This window comes from Zeugodacus cucurbitae, chromosome Y (assembly GCF_028554725.1).
Source record: "Zeugodacus cucurbitae isolate PBARC_wt_2022May chromosome Y, idZeuCucr1.2, whole genome shotgun sequence".
NCBI classification, from domain to species: Eukaryota; Metazoa; Arthropoda; class Insecta; order Diptera; family Tephritidae; genus Zeugodacus; species Zeugodacus cucurbitae.
Window position 1 is genome coordinate 1,185,479 of NC_071673.1, and position 20,443 is coordinate 1,205,921.

The window sequence follows — 20,443 nt, forward strand, 5'->3', positions numbered from 1 at the left end:
CACTAGGGGGAAGTAATCTTAATGGGCGTGCTACCTTTCCCAACAACATTTTTAAAGGACTTGCTTTCGCAATGCGGTTGGTTGTACAATTGATTGCCAATAGCACCTCTCCTAACACATCCTGCCAAAACTGAGTTCAAGTTTCAATCGCAGTTAACATATTTTTTAACGTGCTCATGGTTCGCTACACTTGACCATTAGTGTAGCGAACACCAGTGGCTATTAAATGCAAGTTTATTTTCTGATCTGAACATTTGACATTTTCCAAGTGATGCAGTTGTCAACAAAGTTTTTAACATATTTTGACATATTGTCAAACCAGTAAAAGTCGTAAGTTTTATCCAATGTCTTATCAAAACCTAAATGCATTATTGACTCATGAACTTGGTTTATAACAGACCATCTAAAAGCTCGTGGCACCGTGGTAAACAACGTGTTCTGCCATTTCTCTGTATTTTTCAATGAAGAACTCCCGCCCTCAATTCATAGGTTTTCGCAATATCTTCAGGCAGAGAAAACTCTTTTAATTTTGTTACAATTTCGACAAAGTCCGAATCTCGACGCTGTTCGGCAATAAGCCAGTTGCTTGAAATATCAGCTAAATTTACTCTCTTCTCATCGACTCATTTTGTGACCGAAGTAGACTTTGTTAAAGGAGGATTTCTCGATAAAAAGTCAACATGTGCCATTCTTTTTCCTTTTCTATACTGAATATCGAATGTGAATGATTGCAAATAAGCCCACCATCGTTGTGCTCTGGGGGTTAAATCTTGTTTATTTTTTGACGCTTTTAGTGAGTGAAGTCAGTATAAACAATAAAGTTCCTGCCCAACAAATAATGTCGAAAATGTTTTATGGAGTTTACAACAGCTAAGGTTTCCAACTCATACGAGTGATATCTTGATTCTGCGGGTGAAGTAGTTTTGCTATAATATTCTATTACTTGAGGTTTGTTATTAAAAATTATGTAATAAAATTGCACCGTAGCCAGTACAACTTGCGTCTGTATGCAATTCGATTGCATAAATTGGGTCAAAGATAACAAGAACTGGTTTTTCAGTAAGAATGGCAATGACCTTTTTCCGTATCTGTTCATGTTCCGTTTTCCAAATAAATTTATTTTTGTCTGCAGTTAAGAAGTATAACGGTTTCATTAATTGTGAAAATCCCTTAATAAACTGTCGGAAGTAAGACGCTAAGCCTATAAATTGTCAGAGTGAAGTGATTGCCTTTGGAGGCGGAAGAGCAGTCAACGCTACAATTTTCTGTGGGTTTGGACGAACAAAGGAATTTGCTCGATACCCCTTGCGTTTCTGAGCCAGAATGGCATAGATAAAAATTCGTATTGGCCATCTGGCGTTACAAACGCCGTATACTCAATAGACCCTGAATGTAAAGGAATTTGATAATATCCACTGGCCATATCTAGACATGTAAAGTAATTAGCTCCTCCAGGTCTATTTATTTGATCTTGTATAAGTGGTAACGGGTATTTATCAGCGACTGTATATGAATTTAGCTCTCTATAGTCAACACAAAGCCTTATGAACCATTTTTTTTTTTTCATAATCAATAGTATAGGGCTAGCATAAGGTGAACAGCTGGCCTAATTATATTACATTTTAGTAATTCATTAATTTTTTCTCGAACTAAATCTCGCTCACATGGTCTTAAACGATATGGCCTTCTTTGTACAGTTTTTGTTGGATCAATTAATCTAATTTTCATTTCACCAATTCTGACTTTTGTGCTTGGGATACCAGTTATAAATGAATTTGAGTACTTTGCTAACAATGAATGTAGTTTTATTTTGTCTTCCCCTCAAGCTCAGTATTAATATCGGCTGGCCCACTGCCAGTACATAAATTAACCATTTTGGTTCTTGAAATTTTAAATTGGTTTTATGAAATAACAATATTAAAACCCTGATTAAGTATTTCACGAATTTGAGTACTTTGCTAACAATGAATGTAGTTTTATTTTGTCTTCCCCTCAAGCTCAGTATTAATATCGGCTGGCCCACTGCCAGTACATAAATTAACCATTTTGGTTCTTGAAATTTTAAATTGCTTTTATGAAATAACAATATTAAAACCCTGATTAAGTATTTCACGGCCAATGACAATGTCATTTTGCATATTATCATCGCCTATTACATAAAACAAAATTTCAATACAATTATCGTCAATTTTTACGTTACTTAATATTTGTACAGTACTACATATTCCATTACTGCCTATACCTTTTAGCATACAATGTTATTGAATCTTTTACCAGAAAATTTTATACTTAGCTTTTCTTTCATTAACGAACATTCCGATCCAGAATCAAAGGTGATTTCAAAAATTTGGTCTCTGTGGTTTTTATGACCCAATTTTCCGCAAAAATGACACTCTATTGATGATGGTTTTTGTCGTTATGCATAAATTTCGGACTTTTGCTCCATAACACCACTTTTCCTTTTGAACGCTATTAATTCAGACTGTAAATCGCCTCTGGTTCGAATATTTGATGAGAAACTTAAACGCTGCAATCGGCTATCGAAGCTTGACAACAACGCAAAGGTCACAGACATAGCAATCTCTTCAGTTTCCAATTGACGCCACTTCGTTGTTAGTTCCGTAACCATGCGACTTGCATGGATTGCCAGATTTTCGCTATCGGTCGATTTGATAGCATATTAAGAAACATGGCGGCTGGTGTTTCTATAGTGTTGAAGCGTTGTATAAACAATTAAACTCAAGCCAGGTGATATCAGCGTAGCACACATGCGAAAGCCATTGCGAAGCGCTTCCCTCCATTGCTGAACTTAAAGCCACAACCAACGCACTGCCTTTTAACACATTTTCTTGTAGGATTATTTCAGCCGTATTACACCACGATGAAGCGTTGGCGCCTGCATTGTCTGGATTGAATTTGGGCAGTTGCACTGATTTGCTCTGCCCCACATCAGGTACCATTGTTCTTATGGCCCGCACAAGTTCAATTAAATTTTGATTCTGCAACTCCATCATAGTTCACCATGGTCCATCCAATGCTTGAGGCAGATGGGCAGATTCCACTTCTGATGTCGGAATATTAATGTCTTTGTTAGACATCGTTGTAGCGCAGCGGGTTTCAGTTTCACTTCACAATATTTTAATAGCACTTTACAATATGAATTATTAACACAAATTTACTATGCCAAGTCCTCAAGAGGACTCACTCTACGTCGTTTTCTTCCTTTTTGTGCTTACCACCGAACCACGCTCGACGATAGCGACACCACGCTGTCGCCCCCTAAAACGGTACTTCTTGAAGAAGCGACACACAGAAAACCACACTCGATAATAGCGGCGCCACGCTGTCGCCCCGCTAAATCGGTACTTCTTGAAGTGACAACATGCAGCAACCAATCACAGCACAATTAACGGTTGTTGCAATACTGAAGAACTTAGTCTTCTAATGAAATTCCCTAAACTGTGTACACATTCACTCACACGCATATCAATATCCACACACCATTAGGGTGCGACGATATATGGTATATTGTTCTATTTGTGAATGTATAAGTTAATTGAATATATATATATATTGTATCGAAAGTGAATTTACAGGAAGGTGAACTTCAAACATAAATTTGAGAAAATGTAAAATAAATGATTTTAAGTAAATATGCTATTGTTCTATTTGTCAATGTCAATAGATATGATATAAGGTTCTATTTGTCGATATTTATTTAACAGGAATGTGAACTTTATACATAAATCTGATAAACTAGAAAATTAATGATTTTGATGACAAGAATGTGAACTTAACACATAAATCTAAGAAAATGCATAATTAGTGATATTGAGCATATACAGAAAGGTGAACTTCAATCATAAACCTGAGAAAATGTGAAATTGAAGATTTTAAGTAAATATGCTATTGTTCTATTTCGCAATGTATAATTTACAAGAAAGTGAACCTTAAACATAATATATATACAAATCTAAAGTTGTTAATTTTGGAATAAGTTGAATATATGGTTTTACAAGAAAGTGAACAATAATCATAAATATAAATCTGAGAAACTGCATAATTAGTTATTGTGAGTACGTATGCTATGTTGTTCTATTTGTGAATGTATAAGTTAGAGTATCGAAAGTGAATAAATTGAACTTAATACATAAATCTAAGAAAATGCATAATTAGTGATATTGAGCATATACAGAAAGGTGAACTTCAATCATAAACCTGAGAAAATGTGAAATTGAAAATTAAAGTAAATATGCTATTGTTCTATTTGGCAATGTATAATTTACAAGAAAGTGAACCTTAAACATAATATATATACAAATCTAAAGTTATTAATTTTAGAATAAGTTGAATATATGGTTCTACAAGAAAGTGAACAATAATCATAAATATAAATCTGAGAAACTGCATAATTAGTTATTGTGAGTATGTATGCTATATTGTTCTTTTTGCAAATGTATAAGTTAATTGAATATGTATATCGTATCGAAAGTGAATTTACATGAAGGTGAACTTCAAACAAAAATCTGAGAAAATGTAAAATAAAAGATTTTAAGTAAATATGATGTTGCTCTATTTGTCAATGTCAATGGATTATATATAAGTTTCTATTTGTCGATATTTATTTAACAGTGAACATAATATATATACAGATGTAAAATTATTAATTTTTGAATCAATTTTATATATGGTTCTACAAGAAAGTAAACAATAATGATAAACATGTAGAGATCTAAATGCACTAATTTTAATTAATTATATATAAGAAACTTCATAATTAGTTATTATTAGGTAATAAGTTTGAATAGATGTGATATAAGGTTCTATTTGTTGATATTTATTTAACAGGAATGTGAACATAATATGTATGGAGATGTAAAGTAATTAATTTTTGGATAAATTTTAAATATGGTTATACAAGAAAGTAAACAATAATCATAAACATCAATGTCAATGTATAATTTACAAGAAAGTGAATCTTAAACATAATATATATACAGATGTAAAGTTATTAATTTTTGAATACATTTTATATATGGTTCTACAAGAAAGTGAACAATAATCATATATATAAATCTGAGAAACTGCATAATTAGTTATTGTGAGTATGTATATGTCGGAATATTAATGTTAGACATCGTTGTAGCGCAGCGGGTTTCGGAATCACTTCACACTTTACAATATTTTAAAAGCACTTTAAAATATTAATTATTAACACAACTTCACTATGCCAAGTCCTCAAGAGGACTCACTCTACGTCGTTTTCTTCGTTTTTGTGCTTACCAACGAACCACGCTCGACGATAGCGACACCACGCTGTCGCCCCGCTAAAACGGTACTTCTTGAAGAAGCGACATACAGACAACCACACTCGATAATAGCCGCGCCAGGCTGTCGCCCCGCTAAATCGGTACTTTTTGAAGTGACAACATGCTGCAACCAATCACAGCACAATTAACGGCTGTTGCAATACTGAAGAACTTAGTCTTCTAATGAAATTCCCTAAACTGTCTACAGATACACTCACACGCATATCAATATCCACACACCATTAGGGTGCGCCGACACGGCTATCCTGACCATTACACGACCTCGTGCAATTTTAACAAAAATGCTAAGTTATTATTCAATCTAATTACAAAAATTTATTCAAATTGCCATTGACAAATTACATCTCCATGTTTCTGTTTCCTTCTTAACTAATACAAAATCTTTTTCTTTAGTACAGCTCATTTTTACATTATCATTAAACAGACAGGTTTTACATTATAATATCCAATGCGCCACACGCCATGATCAAAACAACCATTAGTATGTTTTGCACATGTGCCAGCCATTCTTATATTTTGTCATTATTTTGTTATTCGTTTACTTCACTCTCTTTAGTGATTTCAACATTCTCAACATCTTCATTCTCATTTTCTTCAGTAACTTCAACACCCTCATTTTCATTTTCACTCTCTTCTCTGTTCGCAACGGATTCTCTACTTGCAACAACATCCTCAGGCACTTGCGCCTCTGGTAACTTTCTTAAATCTTCGTGTGCATATTTATAATTCCTTTTATTGGTTAAAGATTTCAAAATGTACATGTCACCTTCTAGAATCTCTCTTATTTCAAAAGGCCCCTTGAATTTCGGGCTTAACTTGGCCTGATGTCTTTCTTCACTTTTAAGTAACACAAAATCCCCAACTTTGTGTCTAACTACTTTTGCCTTATTTTATCAAATCGTGTTTTATCATAAACTGCAGTTGCTAACCCTTTCTTTGCCGCTTGCGCTCTTACGTTTGGCAGATCAACAACATTTTCTATTTCACTAGGGGGAAGTAATCTTAATGGGTGTGCTACCTTTCCCAACAACATTTTTAAAGGACCTGCTTTTGCAATGCGGTTGGTTGTACAATTGATTGCCAATAGCACCTCTCCTAACACATCCTGCCAAAACTGAGTTCAAGTTTCAATCGCCGTTAACATATTTTTTAACGTGCTCATGCACCAGTGGCTATTAAATGCAAGTTTATTTTCTGATCTAAACATTTGACATTTTCCAAGTGATGCAGTTGTCAACAAAGTTTTTAACATATTTTGACATATTGTCAAACCAGTAAAAGTCGTAAGTTTTTTCCAATGTCTTATCAAAACCTAAATGCATTATTGACTCATGAACTTGGTTTATAACAGACCTTCTAAAAGCTCGTGGTACCGTGGTAAACAACGTGTTCTGCCATTTCTCTGTATTTTTCGATGAAGAACTCCCGCCCTCAATTCATAGGTTTTCGCAATATCTTCAGGCAGAGAAAACTCTTTTAATTTTGTTACAATTTCGACAAAGTCCGAATATCGACACTGTTCGGCAATAAGCCAGTTGCTTGAAATTTCAGCTAAATTTACTCTCTTCTCATCGACTCATTTTGTGACCGAAGTAGACTTTGTTAAAGGAGGATTTCTCAATAAAAAGTCAACATGTGCCATTCTTTTTCCTTTTCTATACTGAATATCGAATGTGAATGATTGCAAATAAGCCCACCATCGTTGTGCTCTGGGGGTTAAATCTGGTTTATTTTTTGACGCTTTTAGTGAGTGAAGTCAGTATAAACAATAAAGTTCCTGCCCAACAAATAATGTCGAAAATGTTTTATGGAGTTTACAACAGCTAAGGTTTCCAACTCATACGAGTGATATCTTGATTCTGCGGGTGAAGTAGTTTTGCTATAATATTCTATTACTTGAGGTTTGTTATTAAAAATTATGTAATAAAATTGCACCGTAGCCAGTACAACTTGCGTCTGTATGCAATTCGATTGCATAAATTGGGTCAAAGATAAAAAGAACTGGTTTTTCAGTAAGAATGGCAATGACCTTTTTCCGTATCTGTTCATGTTCCGTTTTCCAAATAAATTTATTTTTGTCTGCAGTTAAGAAGTATAACGGTTTCATTAATTGTGAAAATCCCTTAATAAACTGTCGGAAGTAAGACGCTAACCCTATAAATTGTCTGAGTGAAGTGATTGACTGTGGAGGCGGAAGAGCAGTCAACGCTACAATTTTCTGTGGGTTTGGACGAACAAAGGAATTTGCTAGATACCCTAGTGCCTGCATTACTAATCGTTGGAAAACCGAAGGTGCGTTTCTGAGCCCGAATGGCAAAGATACAAATTCGTATTGGCCATCTGGCGTTACAAACGCCGTATACTCAATAGACCCTGAATGTAAAGGAATTTGATAATATCCACTGGCCATATCTAGACATGTAAAGTAATTAGCTCCTCCAGGTCTATTTATTTGATCTTGTATAAGTGGTAACGGGTATTTATCAGGGACTGTATTTGAATTTAGCTCTCTATAGTCAACACAAAGCCTGTCTGAACCATTTTTTTTTTTTTCATAATCAATAATATAGGGCTAGCATAAGGTGAACAGCTGGCCTAATTATAACATTTTAGTAGCCTTCTATGTACAGTTTTTGTTGCATCAATTAATCTAATTTTCATTTCACCAATTCTGACTTTTGTGCTTGGGATACCAGTTATAAATGAATTTGAGTACTTTGCTAACAATGAATGTAGTTTTATTTTGTCTTCTCCCTCAAGCTCAGTATTAATATCGGCTGGCTCACTGCCAGTACATAAATTAACCATTTTGGTTCTTGAAATTTTAAATTGGTTTGATGAAATAACAATATTAAAACCCTGATTAAGTATTTCACGGCCAATGACAATGTCATTTTGCAAATTATCATCGCCTATTACATAAAACAAAATTTCAATACAATTATCGTCAATTTTTACGATACTTAATATTTGTACAGTACTACATATTCCATTACTGCCTATACCTTTTAGCATAACAATGTTATTGAATATTTTACCAGAAAATTGTATACTTAGCTTTTCTTTCATTGACGCCACTTCGTTGTTAGTTCCGTAACCATGCGACTTGCATGGATTGCCAGATTTTCGCTATCGGTCGATTTGACAGCATATTAAGAAACATGGCGGCTGGTGTTTCTATAGTGTCGAAGCGTTGTATAACAATTCTTTAAACTCAAGCCAGGTGATATCAGCGTAGCACACATGCGAAAGCCATTGCGAAGTGCTTCCCTCCATTGCTGAACTTAAAGCCACAACCACCGCACTGCCTTTTAACACATTTTCTTGTAGGATTATTTCAGCCGTATTACACCACGATGAAGCGTTGGCGCCTACTTTGTCTGGATTGAATTTGGGCAGTTGCACTGATTTGCTCTGCCCCACATCAGGTACCATTGTTCTTATGGCCCGCACAAGTTCAATTAAATTTTGATTCTGCAACTCCATCATAGTTCACCATGGTCCATCCAATGCTTGAGGCAGATGGGTAGATTCCACTTCTGATGTCGGAATATTAATGTCTTTGTTAGACATCGTTGTAGCGCAGCGGGTTTCAGTTTCACTTCACAATATTTTAATAGCACTTTACAATATTAATTATTAACACAACTTCACTATGCCAAGTCCTCAAGACTCTGACTCTACGTTGTTTTCTTCCTTTTTGTGCTTACCACCGAACCACGCTCGACGATAGCGACACCACGCTGTCGCCTCCTAAAACGGTACTTCTTGAAGAAGCGACACACAGACAACCACACTCGATGATAGCGGCGCCACGCTGTCGCCCCGCTAAATCGGTACTTCTTGAAGTGACAACATGCAGCAACCACTCACAGCACAATTAACGGTTGTTGCAATACTGAAGAACTTAGTCTTCTAATGAAATTCCCTGAACTGTGTACACATACACTCACACGCATATCAATATCCACACACCATTAGGGTGCGACGACATATGGTATATTGTTCTATTTGTGAATGTATAAGTTAATTGAATATATATATATATTGTATCGAAAGTGAATTTACAGGAAGGTGAACATCAAACATAAATCTGAGGAAATGTAAATTAAAAGATTTTAAGTAAATATGCTATTGTTCTAATTGTCAATGTCAATATATGTGATATAAGGTTCTATATGTCGATATTTATTTAACAGGAATGTGAACTTTATTCATAAATCTGAGAAACTGGATAATTAATGATTTCGATGACATAACGTTTTTGATGTTAGTTATTTTGAGTAAGTATGCTATATTTTGAAGAAGTTGAAATCTAAATATAAATCTGAGAATACATTTTCGTTTTACATTTATTATTTTATTTTAATTATTTTGAGTAAATATGCTATATTTTTCTATTTGTCAATGTAAAATCTACAAGAAAGTGTTCTTTAAATATAAGTTTATAAGTTAAGTAAAATGTTTGATTTTATTTAATTCTAATACATGGTTCTGTTTGTCGATATTTATTTTACAAGAACGTGAACTTTATACATAAATCTAAGAAAATGCATAATTAATGATATTGAGCATATACAGGAAGGTGAACTTCAAACATAAACCTGAGAAAATGTGAAATTGAAGATTTTAAATAAATATGCTATTGTTCTATTTGGCAATGTATAATTTACAAGAAAGTGAACCTTAAACATAATATATATACAAATCTAAAGTTATTAATTTTAGAATAAATTATATATATGTTTCTACAAGAAAGTGAACAATAATCATAAATATAAATCTTATATAATTATATAATATAATTAGTTATTGTAAGTATGTATGCTATATTGTTCTATTTGTAAATGTATAAGTTAATTGAATATATATGTATTGTATTGAAAGTGAATTTACAGGAAGGTGAACTTCAAACATAAACCTGAGAAAATGTGAAATTGAAGATTTTAAGTAAATATGCTATAGTTCTATTTGGCAATGTATAATTTACAAGAAAACGAAATTTAAACACAAATCTGAACAGATGGAAAGTTATTGATTTTAAATAAATGTGATATATGGTTATATTTGTCGATATTTATTTTACAAGAAATACTTAATGAAATTAATTAATAAATCATTGTATAATTTATAAGAAAGTGAATTTACAGGAAGGAGTGCTTAAAACTTACCTAAGGAAATGTAAAATTAAAGATTTTAAGTACATATGATATTGTTCTATTTGTCAATGTATAATTTACAATAAAATGAACCTTAAACATACATATATTCAGAGAAATTTTATATATGGTTCTACAAGAAAGTGAACTATAATCATAAAAATGTAGAGATTTAAATGCAATAATTTTAATAAATTAAATATAAGAAACTGCATATTTAGTTATTTTGGGTATGTATGCTATATTGTTCTATTTGTGAATGTATAAGTTAATTGAATATATATATATTGTATCGAAAGTGAATTTACAGGAAGGTGAGCATCAAACATAAATCTGAGGAAATGTAAATTAAAAGATTTTAAGCAAATATGCTATTGTTCTATTTGTCAATGTCAATATATGTGATATAAGGTTCTATTTGTTGATATTTTTTAACAGGAATGTGAACTTTATACATAAATCTGAAAAACTGGATAATTAATGATATTGAGCATATACAGGAAGTTGAACTTCAAACATAAACCTGAAAAAATGTGAAATTGAAGATTTTAAGTAAATATGCTATTGTTCTATTTAGCAATGTATAATTTACAAGAAAAGGAAATTTAAACACAAATCTGACAATCTGACACAGATGGAAAGTTATTGATTTTAAATAAATGTGATATATGGTTATATTTGTCGATATTAATATATACTTAATGAAATTAATAAATTTGCTATATTGTTGTATTTATCATTGTATAATTTATAAGAAAGTGAATTTACAGGAAGGAGTACCTAAAACTTACCTGAGAAAATGTAAAATTTAAGATTTTAAGTACATTTAATATTGTTCTATTTGTCAATGTATAATTTACAAGAAAGTGAACCTTAAACATAAATATATTCAGAGAAATTTTATATATGGCTCTACAAGAAAGTGAACAATAATCATAAATATAAATCTGAGAAACTGCATAATTAATTATTGTGAGTATGTATGCTATATTGTTCTATTTGTGAATGTATAAGTTAATTGAATATGTATATCGTATCGAAAGTGAATTTACATGAAGGTGAACTTCAAACAAAAATCTGAGAAAATGTAAAATAAAAGATTTTAAGTAAATATGATGTTGCTCTATTTGTCAATGTCAATGGATTATATATAAGGTTCTATTTGTCGATATTTATTTAACAGTGAACATAATATATATACAGATGCAAAGTTATTAATTTTTGAATAAATTTTATATATGATTCTACAAGAAAGTAAACAATGATCATAAGCATGTCGAAATCTAAATGCAATCATTTTAATTAATTAAATATAAGAAATTGCATAATTAGTTATTATTTGGAAATAATTTTTAATAGATGTGATATAAGATTCTATTTGTCGATATTTATTTAACAGGAATGTGAAGTTTATACATAAAAGGTTAACTTAAATATTAGAAAAATAATAATTAACTATTTTGAATAAATATGGGACAATTTACAATTTATACAAATATGAATCAAAAGGTAATAATTTTGAATAAAGGTGACATAACGTTCTATTTGTAGATATTTATTTAACAGGAATGTGAATTTTAAATATTTAGCTGTGAAAATGTATAATTTAAGGTTTTTGTTTAAAGCTATATTTTTTGTTTGCTATATTTTTATATTTGTCAATGTACAATCTACAAAAAAACGATATTTAAACACAAATCTGAACAGATTGAAAGTTATTGATATTAAATAAATTTGATTTGTCGATGTGTATTTTACAAGAATGTGTACTTTATATCTAAATCTAAGGATATATATAATTTATGATTTAAAGTAAATGTGCTATATTGTTTAATTTGTCAATGTATAATTTAGAAGAAAGTGAACTTTAACATAAACATCAAGAGATGTAAAATGTTTGATTTTATATAATTTTAATAGATGGTTCTGTTTGTCAATATTCATTTTACAAGAAATACTTAATGAAATTAATAAATTTGCTATATTGTTGTATTTGTCATTGTATAATTTACAAGAAAGTGAAATTTTATATATGGTGAACAATAATCATAAATATAAATCTGAGAAACTGCATAATTAGTTGTTGTATGCTATTTGTGAATGTATAAGTTAATTGAATATATATATATTGTATTAAATATGAACTTACAGGAAGGTGAACTTGAGGAAATGTAAAATTGAAGATTTTAAGTAAGCTATTGTTTTATTTGTCAATGTATAATTTACAAGAAAGTGAATCTTAAACATAATATATATACAGATGTAAAGTTATTAATTTTTGAATAAATTTTATATATGGTTCTACAAGAAAGTGAACAATAATCATATATATAAATCTGAGAAACTGCATAATTAGTTATTGTGAGTATGTATGTGTCGGAATATTAATGTTAGACATCGTTGTAGCGCAGCGGGTTTCGGAATCACTTCACACTTTACAATATTTTAATAGCATTTTAAAATATTAATTATTAACACAACTTCACTATGCCACGTCCTCAAGACCACTCACTCTACGTCGTTTTCTTCGTTTTTGTGCTTACCACCGAACCACGCTCGACGATAGCGACACCACGCTGTCGCCCCGCTAAAACGGTACTTTTTGAAGAAGCGACATACAGACAACCACACTCGATGATAGCGGCGCCACGCTGTCGCCCTGCTAAATCGGTACTTCTTGAAGTGACAACATGCTGCAACCAATCACAGCACAATTAACGGCTGTTGCAATACTGAAGAACTTAGTCTTCTAATGAAATTCCCTAAACTGTGTACAGATACACTCACACGCATATCAATATCCTGGGCACTAGCCCTACAGCACAAAACATATGCGAAGAAAGCGAAATCGGTAATCCGTCTTAGCGCTATCAGAGTTTCTTGCGCGTTTCGTACGGTATCACACGAGGCGGCTTGTGTAGTAGCGGTTATCATCCCACCAGATATAATGGCGATGGAACTCAAAAGAGTATTAGACAGATCGAAAATTATAGGCAGACGACTTACAGACAATGAGCGGAAAAACGAAAGACAAAAGAGTCTTATCGAATGGCAGAGACGTTGGGATGCGGCAGCAAGTGGGAGGTGGACCCATAGGCTTATTAAAAGTGTGCAAGAGTGGGTAGAGAGGAAGCATGGGGAAACCCATTTCTATCTGACGACGGGACTAGCTGTTCGTTCTGCGACAACTATGAAGAGAATGCGTTGCGCATCTTCTTTCACTGCCCCAGATACGAAAAGGAGAGAGCTGACATAGAAAAACTGACAACGGATAGTGTGACTCCTGATAACATTGTACAATACATGATCCAATCAAAACCGGTTTGGGATAGGATGAAAATGTGGTCTGCGTCAGCTCTACAAGAGCTGAGAAGAAAAGAGTGGCAACGCAGCGAAAACCGGCGACGGAACGAAGAGTAGACCAAAAAAAGAATATGTTTGACGAGCCAAATGGCTAAGCTTGGACCCATGATGCAATGCCTAACGGCAGTTCCGTGGGTCTATTCAAGCAATGCGACGAAGTTAAGGGTTTAGTACGTAGGCGTAGTGCTCTGCAAGTCCGAATGGGCGTGGACCCGAATGAGGTGTACCCTAGCAAGCATTATGAATCGTGCATACTGTCCGTAAAAATGACGGTATCTTTGGAAGATTCCCCCTTCGAAATCAAAAAAAAAAAAAAAAAAAAATATCAATATCCACACACCATTAGGGTGCGCGGACACGGCACATTGCTCGTGCAATTTTAACAAAAATGCTAAGTTATTATTCAATCAACTTACAAAAATTTATTCAAATTGCCATTGACAAATTACATCTTCATGTTTCTGTTTCCTTCTTAACTAATACAAAATCTTTTTCTTTAGTACAGCTCATTTTTACATTATCATTAAACAGACAGGTTTTACATTATAATATCCAATGCGCCACACGCCATGATCAAAACAACCATTAGTATGTTTTGCACATGTGCCAGGCTTTCTTATATTTTGTCATTATTTTGTTATTCGTTTACTTCACTCTCTTTAGTCATTTCAACATTCTCAACATCTTCATTCTCATTTTCTTCAGTAACTTCAACACCCTCAATACTTTCAATATTTTCATTTTCACTCTATTCTCCGTTCGCAACGGATTCTCTACTTGCAACAACATCCTCAGACACTTGCGCCTCTGGTAACTTTCTTAAATCTTCATATGCATATGCGTGCATATTTATAATTCCTTTTATTGGTTAAAGATTTCAAAATGTACCTGTCACCTTCTAGAATCTCTCCTATTTCAAAAGGCCCCTTAAATTTCGGACTTAACTTGGCCGATGTCTTTCTTCACTTTTAAGTAACACAAAATCCCCAACTTTGTGTCTAACTACTTTTGCCTTATTTTTATCAAATCGTTTTTTATCATAAAATGCAGTGGCTAACACTTTCTTTGTAGCTTGCGCTCTTACGTTTGGCAGATCAACAACATTTGCTATGTCACTAGGGGGAAGTAATCTTAATGGGCGTGCTACCTTTCCCAACAACATTTCTAAAGGATGCTTTCGTAATGCGGTTGGTTTTACAATTGATTGCCAATAGCACCTCTCCTAACACATCATGCCAAAACTGAGTTCAAGTTTCAATCGCCGTTAACATATTTTTTAACGTGCTCATGGTTCGCTCCACTTGACCATTAGCTCGACTTGCACCAGTGGCTATTAAATGCAAGTTTATTTTCTGATCTGAACATTTGACATTTTCCAAGTGATACAGTTGTCAACAAAGTTTTTAACATATTGTCAAACCAGTAAAAGTCGTAAGTTTTATCCAATGTCTTATCAAAACCTAAATGCATTATTGACTCATGAACTTGGTTTATAACAGACCATCTAAAAGCTCGTGGCACCACTGGTAAATAACGTGTTCTGCCATTTCTCTGTATTTTTCGATGAAGAACTCCCGCCCTCAATTCATAGGTTTTCGCAATATCTTAAGGCAGGGGCTCTTTTAATTTTGTTACAATTTCGACAAAGTCCGAATCTCGACGCTGTTCGGCAATAAGCCAGTTGCTTGAAATTTCAGCTAAATTTACTCTCTTCTCATCGACTCATTTTGTGACCGAAGTAGACTTTGTTAAAGGAGGATTTCTCGATAAAAAGTCAACATGTGCCATTCTTTTTCCTTTTCTATACTGAATATCGAATGTGAATGATTGCAAATAAGCCCCCAGCACACCTGGGCACTAGCCCTACAGCACAAAACATATGCGAAGAAAGCGAAATCGGTAATCCGTCTTAGCGCTATCAGAGTTTCTTGCGCGTTTCGTACGGTATCACACGAGGCGGCTTGTGTAGTAGCGGTTATCATCCCACCAGATATAATGGCGATGGAACTCAAAAGAGTATTAGACAGATCGAAAATTATAGGCAGACGACTTACAGACAATGAGCGGAAAAACGAAAGACAAAAGAGTCTTATCGAATGGCAGAGACGTTGGGATGCGGCAGCAAGTGGGAGGTGGACCCATAGGCTTATTAAAAGTGTGCAAGAGTGGGTAGAGAGGAAGCATGGGGAAACCGATTTCTATCTGACGACGGGACTAGCTGTTCGTTCTGCGACAACTATGAAGAGAATGCGTTGCGCATCTTCTTTCACTGCCCCAGATACGAAAAGGAGAGAGCTGACATAGAAAAACTGACAACGGATAGTGTGACTCCTGATAACATTGTACAATACATGATCCAATCAAAACCGGTTTGGGATAGGATGAAAATGTGGTCTGCGTCAGCTCTACAAGAGCTGAGAAGAAAAGAGTGGCAACGCAGCGAAAACCGGCGACGGAACGAAGAGTAGACCAAAAAAAGAATATGTTTGACGAGCCAAATGGCTAAGCTTGGACCCATGATGCAATGCCTAACGGCAGTTCCGTGGGTCTATTCAAGCAATGCGACGAAGTTAAGGGTTTAGTACGTAGGCGTAGTGCTCTGCAAGTCCGAATGGGCGTGGACCCGAATGAGGTGTACCCTAGCAAGCATTATGAATCGTGCATACTGTCCGTAAAAATGACGGTATCTTTGGAAGATTCCCCCTTCGAAATCAAAAAAAAAAAAAAAAAAAAATATCAATATCCACACACCATTAGGGTGCGCGGACACGGCCATCCTGACCATTACACGACCTCGTGCAATTTTAACAAAAATGCTAAGTTATTATTCAATCAACTTACAAAAATTTATTCAAATTGCCATTGACAAATTACATCTTCATGTTTCTGTTTCCTTCTTAACTAATACAAAATCTTTTTCTTTAGTACAGCTCATTTTTACATTATCATTAAACAGACAGGTTTTACATTATAATATCCAATGCGCCACACGCCATGATCAAAACAACCATTAGTATGTTTTGCACATGTGCCAGGCTTTCTTATATTTTGTCATTATTTTGTTATTCGTTTACTTCACTCTCTTTAGTCATTTCAACATTCTCAACATCTTCATTCTCATTTTCTTCAGTAACTTCAACACCCTCAATACTTTCAATATTTTCATTTTCACTCTATTCTCCGTTCGCAACGGATTCTCTACTTGCAACAACATCCTCAGACACTTGCGCCTCTGGTAACTTTCTTAAATCTTCATATGCATATGCGTGCATATTTATAATTCCTTTTATTGGTTAAAGATTTCAAAATGTACCTGTCACCTTCTAGAATCTCTCCTATTTCAAAAGGCCCCTTAAATTTCGGACTTAACTTGGCCGATGTCTTTCTTCACTTTTAAGTAACACAAAATCCCCAACTTTGTGTCTAACTACTTTTGCCTTATTTTTATCAAATCGTTTTTTATCATAAAATGCAGTGGCTAACACTTTCTTTGTAGCTTGCGCTCTTACGTTTGGCAGATCAACAACATTTTCTATGTCACTAGGGGGAAGTAATCTTAATGGGCGTGCTACCTTTCCCAACAACATTTCTAAAGGATGCTTTCGTAATGCGGTTGGTTTTACAATTGATTGCCAATAGCACCTCTCCTAACACATCATGCCAAAACTGAGTTCAAGTTTCAATCGCCGTTAACATATTTTTTAACGTGCTCATGGTTCGCTCCACTTGACCATTAGCTCGACTTGCACCAGTGGCTATTAAATGCAAGTTTATTTTCTGATCTGAACATTTGACATTTTCCAAGTGATACAGTTGTCAACAAAGTTTTTAACATATTGTCAAACCAGTAAAAGTCGTAAGTTTTATCCAATGTCTTATCAAAACCTAAATGCATTATTGACTCATGAACTTGGTTTATAACAGACCATCTAAAAGCTCGTGGCACCACTGGTAAATAACGTGTTCTGCCATTTCTCTGTATTTTTCGATGAAGAACTCCCGCCCTCAATTCATAGGTTTTCGCAATATCTTCAGGCAGAGGCTCTTTTAATTTTGTTACAATTTCGACAAAGTCCGAATCTCGACGCTGTTCGGCAATAAGCCAGTTGCTTGAAATTTCAGCTAAATTTACTCTCTTCTCATCGACTCATTTTGTGACCGAAGTAGACTTTGTTAAAGGAGGATTTCTCGATAAAAAGTCAACATGTGCCATTCTTTTTCCTTTTCTATACTGAATATCGAATGTGAATGATTGCAAATAAGCCCACCATCGTTGTGCTCTGGGGGTTAAATCTTGTTTATTTTTTGACGCTTTTAGTGAGTGAAGTCAGTATAAACAATAAAGTTCCTGCCCAACAAATAATGTCGAAAATGTTTTATGGAGTTTACAACAGCTAAGGTTTCCAACTCATACGAGTGATATCTTGATTCTGCGGGTGAAGTAGTTTTGCTATAATATTCTATTACTTGAGGTTTGTTATTAAAAATTATGTAATAAAATTGCACCGTAGCCAGTACAACTTGCGTCTGTATGCAATTCGATTGCATAAATTGGGTCAAATATAACAAGAACTGGTTTTTCAGTAAGAATGGCAATGACCTTTTTCCGTATATGTTCATGTTCCGTTTTCCAAGTAAATTTATTTTTGTCTGCAGTTAAGAAGTATAACGGTTTCATTAATTGTGAAAATCCCTTAATAAACTGTCGGAAGTAAGACGCTAAGCCTATAAATTGTCTGAGTGAAGTGATTGACTGTGGAGGCGGAAGAGCAGTCAACGCTACAATTTTCTGTGGGTTTGGACGAACAAAGGAATTTGCTCGATACCCCTTGCGTTTCTGAGCCCGAATGGCATAGATAAAAATTCGTATTGGCCATCTGGCGTTACAAACGCCGTTACTCAATAGACCCTGAATGTAAAGGAATTTGATAATATCCACTGGCCATATCTAGACATGTAAAGTAATTAGCTCCTCCAGGTCTATTTATTTGATCTTGTATAAGTGGTAACGGGTATTTATCAGCGACTGTATATGAATTTAGCTCTCTATAGTCAACACAAGGCCTTCTGAACCATTTCTTTTTCATAATCAATAGTATAGGGCTAGCATAAGGTGAACAGCTGGCTTAATTATATTACATTTTAGTAATTCATTAATTTTTTCTTGAACTAAATCTCGCTCACATGGTCTTAAACGATATGGCCTTCTTTGTACAGTTTTTGTTGGATCAATTAATCTAATTTTCATTTCACCAATTCTGACTTTTGTGCTTGGGATACCAGTTATAAATGAATTTGAGTACTTTGCTAACAATGAATGTAGTTTTATTTTGTCTTCCCCTGAAGCTCAGTATTAATATCGGCTGGCCCACTGCCAGTACATAAATTAACCATTTTGGTTCTTGAAATTTTAAATTGGTTTTATGAAATAACAATATTAAAACCCTGATTAAGTATTTCACGGCCAATGACAATGTCATTTTGCATATTATCATCGCCTATTACATAAAACAAAATTTCAAAACAAATATCGTCAATTTTTACGTTACTTAATATTTGTACAGTACTACATATTCCATTACTGCCTATACCTTTTAGCATACAATGTTATTGAATCTTTTACCAGAAAATTTTATACTTAGCTTTTCTTTCATTAACGAACATTCCGATCCAGAATCAAAGGTGATTTAAAAAATTTGGTCTCTGTGGTTCAAGTATGCTTTAGGTATTGCAAGGCTGCACTGTTCCACTCGCTTTTCCCGGTTCCCGGTGTTCTTACGAACTTCCTTCTTTGTACATTGGGTAGATATGTGACCCAATTCACCGCACTTGTAGCAAGTTCCATTTGATTTTTCACGGTGACCATCGTGTTTGCCATGTCGTGTTTTGTCGCTCGCAAAGTGATTCTGTTGTTTTCTTAATCTGCATTCAAACATTTTATGACCCAATTTTCCGCAAAAATGACACTCTATTGATGATGGTTTTTGTCGTTTGCATAAATTTCGGGCTTTTGCTCCATAACACCACTTTTCCTTTTGAACGCTATTAATTTAGACTGTAAATCGCCTCTGGTTCGAATATTTGATGTGAAACTTAAACGCTGCAATCGGTTATCGAAGCTTGACAACAACGCAAAGGTCACAGACATAGCAATCTCTTCAGTTTCCAATTGACGCCACTTCGTTGTTAGTTCCGTAACCATGCGACTTGCATGGATTGCCAGATTTTCGCTATCGGTCGATTTGATAGCATATTAAGAAACATGGCGGCTGGTGTTTCTATAGTGTTGAAGCGTTGTATAAACAATTCTTTAAACTCAAGCCAGGTGATATCAGCGTAGCACACATGCGAAAGCCATTGCGAAGCGCTTCCCTCCATTGCTGAACTTAAAGCCACAACCAACGCACTGCCTTTTAACACATTTTCTTGTAGGATTATTTCAGCCGTATTACACCACGATGAAGCGTTGGCGCCTGCATTGTCTGGATTGAATTTGGGCAGTTGCACTGATTTGCTCTGCCCCACATCAGGTACCATTGTTCTTATGGCCCGCACAAGTTCAATTAAATTTTGATTCTGCAACTCCATCAT

The 20,443-nt window shown here is 34.2% G+C and overlaps 1 pseudogene; it reads right to left on the minus strand.

Moving 5' to 3' along the window:
• Nucleotides 1–17,622: 17,622 nt before the first annotated feature.
• Nucleotides 17,623–20,443, minus strand: LOC128923467 (uncharacterized; annotated as a pseudogene).